This window comes from Neopelma chrysocephalum, unplaced genomic scaffold (genome assembly GCF_003984885.1).
Source record: "Neopelma chrysocephalum unplaced genomic scaffold, ASM398488v2 Primary Assembly neopelma1_91, whole genome shotgun sequence".
In the NCBI taxonomy this organism is placed as follows: domain Eukaryota; kingdom Metazoa; phylum Chordata; class Aves; order Passeriformes; family Pipridae; genus Neopelma; species Neopelma chrysocephalum.
This window is the reverse complement of record NW_020897753.1, coordinates 5,938,874-5,953,615: the sequence shown is the minus strand read 5'-3', so window position 1 is coordinate 5,953,615 and position 14,742 is coordinate 5,938,874. Positions and strand designations below refer to the sequence as shown.

The following is a 14,742-nucleotide window of genomic DNA, read 5'->3' as shown; positions in this document are numbered from 1 at the left end:
CTAAATATAATTCCAAATCCTGTTAGTTCTAAATACAGTTTCATGAAAAGAGAAGGAAGCTCAGGGAGAAATATAACTGCCTGGGATAAATGGGTCTCTTAACTGCATTCTGCATGGAGCTTCCTTGCCCTGAATTTTTAATCTTCCCTCAAGTGATAGATCTCTCTTCAGCAGTTTCTTTTTAGAGTAACACCTCAGCCAGGGGAACGTGGGAGTGATGATCTCCCAAGTCCTATTTCTGGAGGTTCCCAACTCAAACACTCTGCTGGGGGAGGTCTCTGCTGTCCTGCTGGGAAGTTGGGCTCTTCCATCACCTGCACTTGGGGCTGTGGGATTTGCACCCAAATTCCTGCATCAGCAGCTGCTTCCCCGCGTTTGCAGTGCCCTCATTTCCCCAATCCCTCTGTAAAAGTTATTTCAGTGCCAGTTATTTATTAGGGTTTATAACTGTTACCTTTCCCTGGGGACAAGGAGGTCCCCTGGGTTCTATGTGAGTTGAAGCTGCTGATTTCAGGCACTGCTGTAAACTCACTGTAGACTCTTCTGTGAGAGTAAAAATTGCTGTTTACTACACTGCTTTTAAACACGTGTGTGAGGCTATTTTCAGGGAACTCATTGTTTATTTAAGGTACCTGTTAATATCTCCTGAATTATTCAGCTCATTTCAATTTGCCACAGGACATAGATCCCTTTTCCATGAGAAACCTGGTACTGCAGGGCAAGAGTGAGGCTCAGTCACTTCCCATCAGGTCTGGATTTAAGGAGCAGAGTCAGGGATTTGAGAAGAGTTATGGATCTCAGTTAACTCTCTCTCTCTCTCTTGCTCCCTTTGGCTTTCACAACCTGTTGTGGCTTTGATGTGAAATACCTGCAAACTGCCACATTTCACCTGATGGAAGCTTAGTTTTTCCCCGTGGCTTGAGCAGGAACAGGTTGGCTCTGGGGGCAGAAAAAGGGAGCAATGGAGAGGTCCTGGGATTTTCTGACACAGAAGCCAGAGAGAGAGTAAGGAACACAAAGCTTTTCCTGCATTTTTAGGGAAAATTGCTTCTCTCCACCCCAGCTTGCACTGATGAATTCCAGTACAGGAATCAGGAGCAAATTTTCCCTGAGCCCCCGTGCATTAATGATGTTATCTGTGCAGCTTCCCAGCGTGGCTCTGTAGGATGGGGCTGGGTCAGTACAGAAAATAAATGTCAGGATCATTCCTCTCACAGTGGGCACTGCCTTTGTGACACTGCCAGAAAGAGGAGCCTTTAAAAGGAAATGCCACCAGGGAGGGAAAATGCCAATCAGGGAGTGAATAATCTTTGAAATGAACTCAGTAACCAGGCATTTTCTCTCTGGAGGTGGGAAGAGCCTCCAGGAGGAATTATGGGCAGTTCCTGTTTCGAAAGGAGCTTTTGGAAGGGTTATGAGTTGCTCCTTTGACACAACAGGCCTGGTAGGGGCAGGTTGTGGGAGACAATCACTGAAAATACCCCTGGAAAGCCCCTGGACATCAGAGTTTGAAGTTATGGCCAAGTCCAACCTCACCTTGTGCTGGATTAACCTGGAAAAACAGCACCAAAATGAAGCCTCCAGAGTGAAAAGGCATGAAAAGGAGGACTTGAAAATGGGCTTTTGTTACACTTCTGAAACTTGTCCTCTGACTTTTCCTTGCAACAGGATCTGACTTCACAGGAATGTTATTTTTGTGGGTTTTTTTTTATTATTTAAAAAATTTGTTTTGCTTAAAGAAATCATAATCTTCACTCTTCCTTCACACGGCCCTGACCTGGCTGCCTTTTTCAAAGCATATTTCCCTTCCGTGGGTCCTCCAGCTGCAAAAATAGACCATGTGAATGTCTGCCCCAGGGCCAAAGTGATGCTTCTGGGTGTGAGGTTGAACAATGTGCATATTTATGCAGCTGGTAAACATGTCAGAAAAAAGGAGATGTGTTTGACAAGGAGAGAGGAGCAACGTTTTGAGGCCGTGGAGGCAAATGTCCACTCTCACTGCTTTCCATGGGTTTCCAGGGATTTTTGTTGGCACATCTCTTAAGTGCTCAAGTGAGTAGTTGTGCTGATGGATGATATGAAGATCTAAGGGAGTTGCAGTGTGAGGAAAGTGCTTATTTATTAATTCTCAGCCTCAGAAATCGTCAGGCAATGAGAGCAGTGAGGCTGGGATAAAATCTGTTGTGAGCCTTAGTGAGAATTTCTTCAAGTGAACCCAGAGCAAAAGCTGAGAGAGGACTGAGGAGCTGCTAATTGCTTGTCTTCATGAAGAGAGAAATCACGTTTAAAATTGTCCATGCATCATTTGTCCTAATGCAGTAAGCGAAAACGATATAAAGTAATTTTATTGGGGAGAAAAAGTAATTAACCTGTCCTGTTCCCATGAAACAGAGGGAGTCGTGCTGGGGCCAGCAATCCCCCCTGTGCTGATGTGCTGTGGCATTATGGAAACTGCACTCCAGTCACACTCAGCTTCCATTCCACACATTTGCAGTTGAATGTGGCCCCAGCTCGCTGAGCTTAAACTTGGTGTGAGGATTGTTAAGGGCGACATTTCAAATAAACATGACTTTTGTGCAGTTCTGCCACAGAGGAGCTTTAACAAATGAATGAGAGATGGGAAACAACCTCCCAGTTAGGAAAGATGGCTTGTAAAATCTGGGTGATCGAGTGACAGCATCCCTAATTTCTCTTAGGCTTGATTAACTTTTCCGTTGTGGTTCACGGGGCCAGGAGGACTTAATTGCAGTGTGAAGTGTGCTCTGCTGGGCTGGGCTTTGGTGGGAAGTGTGCAAGGTCTCTGCAAGTCTGGAGCAGCCAGAGCAGCGGGTGAAAGCCAATTAGTGGTGGAAAGTGTGAGCTGCACAATTAGCAGGGGAAGGCTGGTGCCTGGGAAGGGACTCGGAGCGCGATGGGCTGATAAAGCAGCCCGGCGACATCGACCCCAGGCTGCGGGACAAGGGAAGGAGACTTCCCGGGAGAGCTGCCCCAGCCCTGCCCTGAGGCTCAGCCGCCGTGTTTACAGCTGGCTGGGGCACGAGGGGGAGCCCAAATTATCCTTACTTTCGGTCCCATCTCCAGGGATTTCAATGGGCTGATATGTCAGTTCTGGAAAGGAGGAATCCGGCCCCCCGGGGTTCCTGTGACCCACCGAGGTCCAGCAGCATCCCCACAGAGAGCAGGGAGTGCAGGGATCACCAGCCCCCAGGATATTCTGTGTCCATCCCCCCAAAACAGACACACCAGCAGTGCAGACACACGGTGTCTGTCCCTCTCTGTGCCCAGCAGCACAGCGAGCCTGCAGTTTGCTGCCCTGGGGCTGCTGGGGGGCTCCTTCCCCGTGCCCTGGGAGCAGCAGCCTTGCCTTGGCCGTGCTGGGTCCGAGCTCCCGGTGCTCCCGTATCCGTCACCTCCCAAATTCCATGGCCCCTTCTGTGCCCCGGGCAGGGGAAGTGCTCCAGTGGCAATGACCTGGCCGGGGTGGCACGGCAGCCGCTCGCACAGATACACATCAGCAACGGGAAGTGCAGCTAAAGTGCCTTTTCTGTTGTGCCAGGCGTCCCCTGGGAATGATGGACCAGCAGTATTTATGGAATAGGGGGTCTCTAACAGGCTGAGGGGGTGCTCGACACAGAGGGCAGACAGGGGGTGTGTCTGATGGGGTTAGTGGCACATTTAACCCAGCGTGTGACACTGCTGATTCAACAGTCTTGGCTTTTTAGGATCAAAGTGACTTTGGCTCGACACGAGATCTGTTCAATGAACTGTAGGTTGTATGGGTTTGATCCACTGTTTCAGCAGGGAAAGGAATCTAATTTGGGAAGAGTTGCAGTGTGCAGTGTAGGACATGATTTTTTACAGCATGTGACGTGAAGTTTCCTCAGATACCATCCCCAAGCAGTAAATAATAACTCACAAAGGCATTTCCCCAGAATATCACCACTTGCCACAGAAGCTGGGAAAACTTTGAGTTTCCATCTTATTTTCCAAACCTGAATCCAAAGGACAAATATCTTTTTCCTGTGAAGACATTAATGTGACTCAGCAGGTTTGATTGACTGTTCTTACCACACAAAGATAAAAGACCATGGAAAGAGGCTAAGGAGGGGCTGAATCTTAGTGGGAAAAGCATCTCGTGACTTCAGGAGCATTTTTAAGGTTGATACTCAAATCCCAAGTGTCCTGCATTAGTCCTAGGTCAGTGTGTTACCCTTTGAGCAATGCTGTGTCTCTGGTTGAGGACTAGGAAAAGTTGTTGGGATCTTAAAGCAGTTGGTGACTGTGGTGAGGTGCCCTGTTCCTGGGAAATCCCTGATCACCTGGGAATTATGCACTGAGCCAGCTGTTGTTGCAGTATGGCACTTAACAAGGGGGGGGGTTGTAAGAGCTTTCAACAAAACCCAGTTTTAATGTCTTTATTTTATGGTTCTGAAATGTCCTTCATTGCCAGCTGAGGAAAGAAATGGGTTTGGTGGCCCAAACCCAGGCAGTGGGTGTTTTCTGGGCTCTGATAAGAGCAAAGCAGGAGTTGACACTGAATGGTGAGAACTGCTGAAAAAAAATAGGCTCTTGCCAACATTTAACATCTTGATGCTCAAGGAGTTGTAGACTTTCTTTGGAGGTGATGGATGGCAAGGAAAAACCCACCTTCTTTTGCAGGGAATTCTTTGCCACCACGTAAGAAACACTGTGTTTGTGTCAAGAACAGGGCAGTAAAGATAAGGTGCTTTTCTGGAAATCAGGTTGCTGATGGTTACTCACTTCCTGTGATTGGACTTTCCCAAACAGGTCTGCATTCCTTGGACTTCCACAGCAAGGGATTTGTCTCACTTCTTAGTTCAAACTGGGGTCAAGCTTCCTTTCCCTGACTCTGCCTCCCTCTCCTTCTCTTTTCCCTTCTGAAGGCTTCAGATCCAGGTGTGAGTCTGTCCCATGATCTGTTTGTAACCAGAAGATCCAATCCCTTTGAGACCTGACCCTTGAATCTCAGAGTCCAGGACAGAGCAATAGTTTGTGCTTAACACCACTGTCAGGATTTTTACCAGACCATCAAATGTCCTTGGTGAGGGCAGTCATCAACCAGCAAACCTGGAAGTTAACACAACTTCCCAGCTTCCTTGGATCATTGGCTAAAGGAAGGACTTGATTAAGAGCAGGAAAAGCCCTGTAGTCGCCACAGCAGCACTTTCCTTGCTGCCCTGCCAGAGTAAATTGTCCCTGCTGCTGACTGTGGAGCCAGGCCCCGGGTCAGCACACAACAAATGCTCTCAGCAGAACTCAGCCAGCCGTGGCAGCTGCCTCTGCAAGCATTCCCTTAACACAGGAAACCTGGGAATAGCAGGAACCTTTGAACAAGCAGGTGGAGACCGAGATGGAAAAACTCACCGCTGCTTCCCGGCCTTGGAAGGGGGTTAGAGATGTGTTAAAAGCCTTTGTCTCTTCTGACTGTTTGTAACAGTGGGACAAAAAAAAAGGTACAAACAAACCAAAGCAGCACTGGCTGGTGAGTGCTGAAGGAAAGGTTGTTCCAGCTGCCCAAGAAAGAGCAGGATGGCCGTGCCCTGCTGGCGGCTGGCACGGAGGTGTGGAGCACTCAGGGGCTGCCCTGCCCCACAGTCCTGCTGGAAATGTGTTTATGCTGCAGGAAAGGAAAGCTTATAATTCTCCTGAGCTCCTGGCACGTTCCCAGGAAGACGTTGTTTTGTGTGTCAGCTCCTCCTGGAGTCGGTGTGTCGTAATCCCTGCTGCTGGAAGAATGGCAGGAAAGGACGTTCCTGTCAGTCTCCACTCCCCTGCTCTGAGATGTTTGTGTGAGTCTGCCTTGGGACTGGGAGTTTTTGTGGAGTTTGTGAGCAGCAGGAGCTGAGGGCAGGTCTCTGGCACACTCAAGTGGAGGCCAGGAATGGTTGTTTCCATCTGGGAAATACCAGGGGGATACAAGCAGAAAATCCTGAGTTGGAAAGGACCCGCTTTGTGTAAGATTCAGGGACTGCTCCCACCTGTGTCACGACAAATCCTGGTGCCACAGTGGCAGTTCCATCCCTGTGCAGAGCAGGTGGGTGCAGGAAGTGTCAGGGGATGTTCTCCAGGGCAGGTTTTCCAGCTGGGGCGGATGGGTTTCCTTCAGGAACGCAGGTCAGCTCCTGCTGCTTCCATGGGGGAACGTGAAAGCAGGGCTGTCCTGAGGAATGGCAGGAAGGAAGGCAGAGGGATTGGAGCTGGTTGTCAGGCTTCACAAAGCACACAAACTATGTGACCCTCCTGCAATAATTTATTCCTACAGATCACGTCCAAAGTCACATGAAAAATCTCGTTCATAAACTTAGTTTTGGTCCAGTCGTGTTTTTTGCCAAATTTTTCTGCAGAGGAAAAAGCCCACAGACTTCTTTTGACCGTATCCACTTCCAGCAGCGAGGAGGAAACCAGGCATTCCTGGAATTATTATCAGAATTCCTTTGTCTCAGCGGGGCAGGAAGCCAGGCTGCATTGTTTCAATAGCATTTTTCTAGCCCTAAACCTGCCAGGCTGTCTATATGTCTCAATTTTCTCCCGAAATTTGGGGAAGCTGTGTGCATTTTGTTACAGCAGCTGCCCTGGCAGCTCATTTATACACTGATTTTACCTTCCTTGCCCTCAGCACTGGAGTTATGTGAGCTCATCCCTGTGTAATGAAATAGCAGGTAGGCTGCTTTGGGTTGTCTGTTTAACGTGACTTGCTGTGGTCATACATCTATAATATAATCTGATTTGTAATCCTCCCTGACTGTGTAACTCGGAGTTTTCCCTCAGTTTGGAGTTACAGTCACGTCTGTCTTTTATTGCCCAGAACTCTGGGAATAATTAGGGCTTTTTATCCTCATTCTAGAAAGTCTCGGGAGATCCAGCCCTACTTTGCAGCTGCTGGGAGAGTGAAGTGTCAGTGTTTGCTCTTTTTCTAGAATTTATTCTGTTTCTGGTTCATTGTTGGTGTTAACCAGCCCTGAGAGCTGTGCCTGTGCTGCTCAGGGAGTGCCCAGACCTGCCTCTCTGCCTGCTGAGGGGGTGCAGTTTCTGTCCCTGTAATCCCATAAAGGAGCTTCCCTGTGGCCAGACTGAAATCCTGAGAGTGGGAGGGCAGGGAGTGCATGGAAAGCTCTCCCCTCACATGCCCATGTCCACACAAACATGAGCTTTGGGTCTGACTCATTTCTCTGCGTGTGCTGGGTGGCCCAAGAGGGACCTGATGCTGGAGGGACAATCAGTGCCCCTGGGGAGGTGTCAGCCCCTCTCCCTGTGCCCGGGGCAGAGTCAGTCCTGGATTGCTCTGTGCAAACCTCAGCAAAGGGCAGGACAGCTGCCAGCAGCCCGTGTGCCCCAAGCCCTGGCAGCTGTTTGTGTGTTTAGGGAGAGGAAATGCAGGAATTGCTTTGCCATCAGCGAGGGAGCAGGAAGTAAACAGAGACCGTGGTGGGAGGGTTTGTTTGGTTCGTGTGTGCACATCAGCAGCTGGGACAGCTCTGGCTTGGGCTGCTCCCTTCTCTGTCTGCATGTCAAAGGCCCTGGAACACAGCAGTGTATCCCTGAAAACGGGCACAGGTGACTGGAAAACTTGAGGAATTGTCACAACTGCCTATTTAGCATTTGCAGGGTCTGGAGGACTCCCTGAGTTTGGCTGATCCCGTCCCCAGGGGGGTTAAATGTTGCCTCAAACAGAACAAGGAGAAGCCAACAGCAGGGGCATCATTCCCTGTGTTTGAGGCAGAGGGAGACCTGTGGATTCAGGAATGGCCCTGCTGGGTCATGTTGGCCACAGGGATGGCAAGACCATTCCATGGAAGGCAATTAAGTCCTTGAGTTAGGGCTGCTTGGAGAGAGAGCTGAGTCTTTCTCCTAAATGTTTGGGAAGGTTAGTACAGCAAAAGCACTCCGTTAACCTCCTCGATTAGGAATGTGTTCCCATCACATTAAATCCACATCTGCTGTCCCAGCATCTGCTCAACCTCTGTGGGCTCACTGGAGGAATCTTTGGTGCTGACCAGGAAATGGGCATTTGGGTGTGGGATTATTATCAGCTGGTTTTGCTCCAAAGGCATTGCAGATCCATGATCAGCAGCCAGGGAAGGGGAGCACCAGAGGCTCAGCCACCACTGGCCATGTCTGAGAGCTAAATGATTATAAATCATTAATTCTGTAGATTTATAGCAGGTAAATACATCTAGTGCAGCCCATCAATAATATACATATGCTGGGGTTTGTTATCTGTGTTCGAGGTCACTTTTAAATTATTAGTGTCTTAATCAGCATAATGTTAACGTATCACTGAAATAACTGTGCAAAGGGACTCAGGCACTGTCTGTGTGGTGCATTTGGCTTCCTCTGAAGCCCCGACAAAACCCAGGTTCCCGTGTTTTGTGCCTCTCCCAAGTGTTGTTCTGAGTCAGTCGATGATGAGAGTTTGTGTCTGTGTGTTTTCCCTAAATCAGCCCCAGCCCTGGGTTGGTTGTGAGGCCCAGCAGTGTAGGATGAAGCCGTAGAAATCTCAGGGAAGGCAGCGAGGCCGGGAAAAATGCGGGTTTAGGGTGGAGTGAGTGTCTCACCATGGGAACAGGGAAACGTGTCCCCTTTGGAGCCGTGGATGCTCCAGCTGCAGAGGGAGCAGCCCAGCCCTCCTGCTGGCACCCAGGCTGTGTCAGTGCCTGCACAGTGCCAGCCTTGCACTGATGCACTTTTGGCTCCAACACCGTGTCGTTCGAACACTTCTTTTCATTCTCCCTTCCCCAGTGAGCCCAAAAAGCCCTTGCAGAGGGGTCGGGGGCTGTTCCCGCAGCCTTTCCCTGTGCTGTTGTGCAGCTGCCAGCTGAAATGGAGAGCTCCTTTCTCCTGGGAACAAGGTTCTGTGCTGAGGCTGCTGGTGCAGGCGTTTTACCAAATGTGTCTCCTGCCCTAAATGTGAGCAGGCTCAGCAGGGACAGGCAGGGGGTGGCACATGGTGGCTCTTTAACGGGCTGTGGGAAGCAAGAGGGTGGTTTCAGTCTCCAGGACGTGTTTAATCTTGTAACATCTCTTACTGCGTTTAATAGCCTGGCCTAATCTTAATCACTCTGTGTAGAGAAATTAATCCAGACCCCTCTTTTGTCCTGATGATGTTAAATCTGCCCTGCCTTTGCCCAGGTTGGCCTGTCTTCCTCTGGTACTTGCCCAGCCTCTGCTCCTGCCTGGTCCTGGGAATGCTCCCATGGCTCCTCACAGAGAGGGATAATGGGATAAATCTCTCCCTCGGAGACCTACTGGTTTTAGTAGTTTTCCCTGCTGTGTTTCCCTATAATATCCATCCTCTAATAAGACACTCAGGATTTCGGGGAGGATATTCTCCCACCTCTTTCCAGGGTTTAAGAGTGAGTGTGACAGACTCCTGACCCCCTCAGCAGCTTTTCCTGCACCCCGAGGCAGCAGAGTCTCACAGATAATGGCTGAATTAACCCCTGCTGTCTCCTTGGGCTGTTATTATGGGATGCTGTTCCCCTGGAGGCCGGGTGTGCTGGCATTGGAGGTGCTGTGGCCATGGGGCCGCAGCTCCGGGTCCTTCCCAGCCCTTGCCTTGCCATCCAAACTGCCCCCCCAGCAAACCAGCACAGGAACTGTTGGTTTCACTCCCACGAGGAGGAGGGAGAGGCTGGGTTGGCTGTTCCTCGCCATACTCCTGTGGTTATTGATCTCTGGGGGAGTTTTGGCAGCTATTCTGCAGGTGTAGCAAGGAGAATTTGTTCAATGGTTCGATGGTTGGGTGCTGTGAGAGCTGCTATTTCTGGGCTTTTGGGAGCACCCTCTGGATGTGGCACTGAGTCACACAAACAGCAGCCCATGAAAGGGGAGTAGCAGGTTGGGCAGCTGCCTCCTGGCGAGGCAGGGGATGAGCATTGCAGTGATCCACGGGGTTGGAGAGTTCCTGGAGGTGAAATACAGTTCCATGTGAAAGCAGGGTCACTGTGAGCATCTGTGGGGAGTTGTGAGGTTCAGGAGGGACCTTTAGTGCACATATTTGGCACCTCAGCCAGTTTGAGCCTCTGCTTTTTGCACAAATATTGCTGTTGCTGGGAAGCGTTATATTTTTATTTATAGGTGGGTTTTTTTCCAATTTCTACTGCAAGTGGTCGTTCAAAAGGGGTAGAGCAGTACTGGGAGAAGCTGGAGGGAGCTCTGTGGTGTCACAGTGCAGGAGGGCACAGAACACCCCTCTCTCCTGGTGCTGTGTTTCCAGTCCAGGGGGCTGTTCCTGCCCTGGGGACACTCCTAATGAGCAAAGGACAGTGTGGTGGCACGGGGACAAACCCCAGCAGTTGAGTAAATGGAGCCCACAGAGATTTTCCCAATCATAACCCACGTGAATCAATAGCAGACCAAGCTGGCAGCCAGTGGGAAAGGCTTCAGCAAGAGCATAATGGGTTTGATTTTCTCTGTTTCCGTCAATACCGCGGCAAATGCATTTAGCAGGGGCTGAAGGGGAGCTAATGGGACATCAAACAGCCCAGCAAGGAGAGCTTTGTCACCTCCAGCACCAACAACCCAGGCTGAGTGTTAGAGCAGAGCATCAGAGTGGCAGTGCCAGCTGTTTGCAGGACTGTGACCTCAGCTGACACCGGCAGCCTTTGGAGGTGCTCCTCTATCAAACCCTCTCTGCTCTGTGAGACTTCTTTAAACCTTTTTTTAAAGTTTTTTATTTTTTCCAGATGAGTTCAACTGGAAATTTTGTTGCTCCCTAAAGCTAAATGTGCAACAAAGCCTCCAGCCTAAATCAGTGCTGTTCTGAGGTGGACTCCACGCTGTCTTTGTAGTAAGCTGTGTCACAGGCAGCACCAGGGTGCCCTCAGGTGTGCCCTGGGTAGCTCAGGAGCAGTGGAAGCCCTTTGCCTTCCCTTTGCCTGCATTCAGTTCTGACACGCTCGCTGAACAAGCTCAGCTTAGTTCATGATATTTTTAATTAAAGTCAGGAAGTGCTGGATCTGTAATCCCAAGGAACCTCAGCTTGGGGTGGGAGGATTTCAGACAACAGCAGTGTTGAGGATTGCAACCACTGTGGTGTTTGCTGCCCCAGAACTTCCTGAGAACATGTGCCTTGGTCGTAAGCAGCTCCTAAACATTCTGGTGAGCTTAATAAAACCTCGCCTTGGGCAAACCTCTCTCTTTCTACATGATAGCACTAATCCTAATGTGGCTGCACTTTAATAAGGAGTTCTCCAGCACTTCTTCAGTAGGGCTGTTATGTAAGACGTGCAACCCTAACGGGAAATTACAGGAGACAGGGCTAAAAATGACCTTTGGAGGTCGCCTGATCCTGCCAGGGGGAGCTGGGACACTGCCAGAGCCAGGGCTGGTTGGTGCAGGGGGTGGCAATGGGTGGCCACACAAACCCAGCAGTGCCAGGCTGGGTTGTTCATGTTCAAACAAGGCAGCTGGAAGGGCATGGATGGCTGTGATAACATGTTCCAGCCAGGAATGCTAATACTGAAGTCATTAAATCAATTGACGGGGAAGGACAGGGCAGGGAGATGGTTTGTGTGGCACTGGATCTGCTGGTTAGCATGGAGAGCCTTTCCTGAACATGTGGAGCTGTCAGGGAATTCTGGGAGGGTTTAAAGCAGCCCTTGCACAGCCTTGGTTTTCATCTGCTATTCATGGAAAGGTTATTTGGTTTTCATTGTGGGGTGCTGGGTGTGGATTTGAATGACCAAAATCCGATGTAATTTATATTAAATTTAATAATAATAATACTACAACTATTAAATTCCTGCCAACACAATGCAGAAAGAGCAGCATGACCAATGGCTCTCTCTGCTGAAGCTGGATACACTTGAACCAAACATTCATTGCCACACATCAAAATATCCCTGCACACAACACCCTCAATTCTTTGCCGAGCTGAATCATTGGCAGTTCCCCTCCTTTACACCCTCAGCTTGGGCTGTGCCAGCTCTCCAGATCCTGGAGACCTCCCTCAGGAACACCAACACCCAACAGAGCTGAGCTGGTGGCAGCAGAAAGTGCTGCTGTTCACGAAATCCAGGGGAATTTTGCATTACCCTGACATCCTGTTTTCCCATTTTCTGGCCTAGAGGATGCAAGGACTGGCTGGTGCTGTCTCTGGCCAGGTGTTGCATCTCCTACTCTTTCTTTCCCCCAGGTAAGGCATTAGGTAAAATCCCTTCCTCGTTTCACACTGGGCTCGTTATCAAGCTCATCTGAACAAGCAGAAGGGGAGGTTGAACCCCAGAGTTTTTGCTTTTCAGGTGCTTTTCAGGGATCTCACAGGTGGGCAGAGAACCTCAGAGTTTAAGTTCTCCAGTGCAGTCCCACAGGGAGTTGCAACCCTTCAAAAAAAATATTAAACCATCAGAATGTAACCCGACATCCTCGAGCATTCTGAAACAGCAGAGGATAATCTGGCTTAAAGGACATGATGAATTCCTTGGGAGACTGGGATCAGGCTCAGTCACACAAAACTGGATAAAGCCAATGCACAAATGTGCCTTTGGCAGCAACACAAGTGTCTGATAACGTCTGACATAACCCCAAAATATCTGCCAGCTTCAAGAGTGGGGATGTCAAAGGGAACAGAGATCAGCTACGTAAATATTGATGTTCCCTTATGACATGTTGGAGTGATGGATGTGGAGACAGGGGATTGTCACTGCATTTCCCTAAAAGCAAGATATTTGATATTTCTGTGTCTCCAATACTTTCTCTCCCTGTCTCCAGGCTGATTAAGAATGGATGGATCATATAGGTCTTCTCATAAATACTTTTAGATGCGACTTTTTGGTTTGGTTGGGTTTTTTAAGGTTTGGTGCCAGTGTTTCACTTTGTGTGTTTTCAATTCCTCCATCTCTTATGTCCTTGGCTGACTTCTCTGCTCATTTTCCCCTCTAAGCTCGTGGCATCACAGCATAAATATATTAACAGATCCTGAAATATATATATGTGTCTAGTCTATGTGTCAGGAAGACTCACATAAGTTAGGATTTGCTTGCTCAAGCTTTTGGTAGATGGCCTAATTTCCCCTTTTAATCAGATTACAGGAGGAGCTTTAAAGAACTGTTTCACACTTCAGGAGGGTTGAGGAAAGGCTCAGCTGGTGGGAGCTGGCACTGGGAGGTTGGGGACCGAGACAGAACAGGGTGGTTTGGAGCAACAGAGAGCCCAGCTCTGGGCTCCCACTGCAGAAATAAAAGTAAGAGACAGATTTTGCCAAGAGGTGCCTCATCTGAGGAGCTGAGAAATGGGAAACCAGAAAACTAGAAAAGATAAAGAGTTGAAGAAGAATCCAGGAGGGAGTTTGCATGGAGTGGACACAGTGGGAACTGGGCTGGAGTGTTAAGTCTGAGCCCGAGCTCATCTGGCTGTGCACTGGTGACCAAGGAATTTAGAGCTGGCAGTGCCAGCCCAAGTGCTGGGTCAGCCCCTCGGGAAAGATGGGTCCTCAGGAACCGTCCAGTGTGGGAAACAGCAGGGAGGAGAGGGGGGATGTGCTGGGAGCTGCTGCCCGTGCTAATGAGTGAGCTGAGAGGGAGCTCCTGCCCAGAGTGCCTGTGATGTGCTGGGAGGGGCCCTGTCGTGTGCAGTTAATTGAATAAGCTGTTCCTCTCCCAAGTGCTCATCCGAGCCGGGCTCAGGGCTCTCCAGAGATGCCCCATCACCAGCCAGGAAAGGCCTGATGCAGCAGAGCGAGCAGAACCTCACTTCACCTCCTTCCCTCTAATTGCACAGGCTATTTTTGATCCGGGGCCGGGCTGGGCATTAATCAGCTCTGACAAATGACTGTGTGTTATCTCCGTGTTGTGTGAATTCCCATGCATATTTTACCTGCTGCAGTCTCTAAGAGCAGTAAGTGACACCTTAATCCCCATCTTTGTTTTCTGGGCAGGCTGGAGCAGTGATGAGGTAGCACAGGAAACTCATGGCCAAATTCATCTGCCAGTCTAAACCAGTGAGCAGCTCTGGTGTCAGTGCAGCCTTGCAGGGCTGTATCAGCTGGCACTACTGCCCTGATAGCCATGGATTCCAGACCAGTAATCAGAACTGTGCTAATTATGTGGCAGGATGAGCTCAAATGTGTGACAGGAACTGACATCTCCGAGAAAGTTGAGCGGATCACTGAGTCAGGAGTGAGAGCGTGGTGGGATTCCACACAGAACGAGAGGCACAGCAGTTTTTCTGCACTGAGAAAGTACCTTTTTTCCTTAGAAGAGGTGTTTTTTCTTACCCCTGAGTGCTGTGTTCCCAGGCACGCATCTCTCTCAGACACAGGACTTTAACAGCAGAAATTCTGAGTGACCCCAGGAATGTGTGATGGTGAAGCTCTCGGGTGCTTTCAGGGCTGGATCAGGGATCTCCTCTTCTTTCACCAAGTTCTTGGGAGCAGCCTGGGAGTGACTCCTGTTGTTGACAGCCAAGCAAAGGCTGGCCCTGTGTGGGTCTGGGAGCTGCTGGTGAATAGAGCCGGGTTTTGCTCCGTGTCTGAGCTCCCAGAGCACAGCAGGACAGCAGGTGTGCCCCGAGGAGGGCGTGCTGTGCCCTGGGGTGTCGACTGCCAGCCCCCCAGGCCTTGAGGACACACAGCTGGTTGCCAGCCCTGGGGACACACAGCTGGCTGCCAGCCCCCAGTCCCCAGGGACACACAGCTGGCTGCCAGCCCCCCAGGCCCTGGGGACACACAGCTGGCTACCAGTCCCTCAGACCTTGGGGACACACAGCTGGCTGCCAGCCCCC

General features: G+C 50.0%; 1 protein-coding gene across 11 annotated transcripts in view; it reads left to right on the top strand.

Annotated features, from left to right (window-relative positions):
* CCDC85A (coiled-coil domain containing 85A) overlaps positions 1–14,742 on the top strand; it is a 190,049-nt gene that overhangs the window by 159,796 nt on the left and 15,511 nt on the right. The gene's annotated exons all lie outside the window — the stretch shown is intronic.